Source organism: Benincasa hispida, chromosome 11 (genome assembly GCF_027475165.1).
Source record: "Benincasa hispida cultivar pf3 chromosome 11, pf3_genome.v1.1, whole genome shotgun sequence".
Taxonomy (NCBI): domain Eukaryota; kingdom Viridiplantae; phylum Streptophyta; class Magnoliopsida; order Cucurbitales; family Cucurbitaceae; genus Benincasa; species Benincasa hispida.
In genome coordinates, this window is record NC_143488.1 from 44,713,001 (window position 1) to 44,714,038 (window position 1,038).

The following is a 1,038-nucleotide window of genomic DNA, read 5'->3' on the forward strand; positions in this document are numbered from 1 at the left end:
TTGGATGAGGATATAAATTTATACACTTACGAAAGCTCGTGGTTTTAATTAATACAATTATTAGATTATGGTTTAAATGGATGAATATAAATTAATATTTTTTCTAACATTTATAGGCAAAATAGATCTAACAATTCAAATTGCGTTATTAAACTTGTAATTAGATGTTAAATTCCTACTCTATATTTATAAATATAAATATCATAATTAAACATTCAGAATTGATTGTAATAAACTATCTTCTTTCTATATCAAAATAAATAAATAAATAAATAAACTATCTATCTTCTTTCTATATCAAAATAAATAAATAAATAAACTATCTTCTTTAAAAAAAAAAAATATATATATATGTAATAAACTCAATAAATAGTAAAAAGAAAATAAATAAAACAAATAATTTAAATGAAAGGAAAGGAAGCGACACCGACAGCACATCTTCCTAGGAGCCAGATTTTCGATGTGTCGATCCACTACAGTCTTATTAGTCATCAGAGTAGTAACTGTCGGATTGTCAATCAGCTGTCGTTCGAAATCAGCCATTTGTCCCACATCGATTAGTTTTGATAACATTTCACACTGTAAATAAAGGAGAGTAGCCTCCCAAAACCGTCCCTTCGGGGACATCCGATAAAATTGGAACGATACAGAGAAGATTAGCATGGCCCCTGCGCAAGGATGACACGCACAAATCGAGAAATGGTCCAAATTTTTTTTTCCATCTTTGCCCCTACTCCCTCCCTATATTTACGAATATATCCCTTTCTCTGTTGACTGTTTTCTGACATTGTTTTACACTTATACCCCTCTGTCCATCTCCAGACTTCTTGAATTCAAAAGTTCGGCCAGCATTAAACAGAAGGACATAAATGTAAAAAGCGCTCTTTCTTCATTTACGAATTTAGGCCTTCAATCCATTTCCTTAAATCTTTTTTTGAAATTCATTTTTTGTTTTTGCTTTTAGGAACCTTTAATTATACAAAATTGATAGCATTGTATTTTTCAAACCATTAATGACGTATTTTCCACCAACATAGT

General features: G+C 30.0%; 1 non-coding gene across 1 annotated transcript; it reads left to right on the plus strand.

Moving 5' to 3' along the window:
- Positions 1 to 611: 611 nt before the first annotated feature.
- On the plus strand, positions 612 to 714 carry LOC120092292 (U6 spliceosomal RNA). Its single transcript, XR_005485999.2, has one exon. It is a non-coding gene; the product is annotated as a U6 spliceosomal RNA (small nuclear RNA).
- Positions 715 to 1,038: the final 324 nt, after the last annotated feature.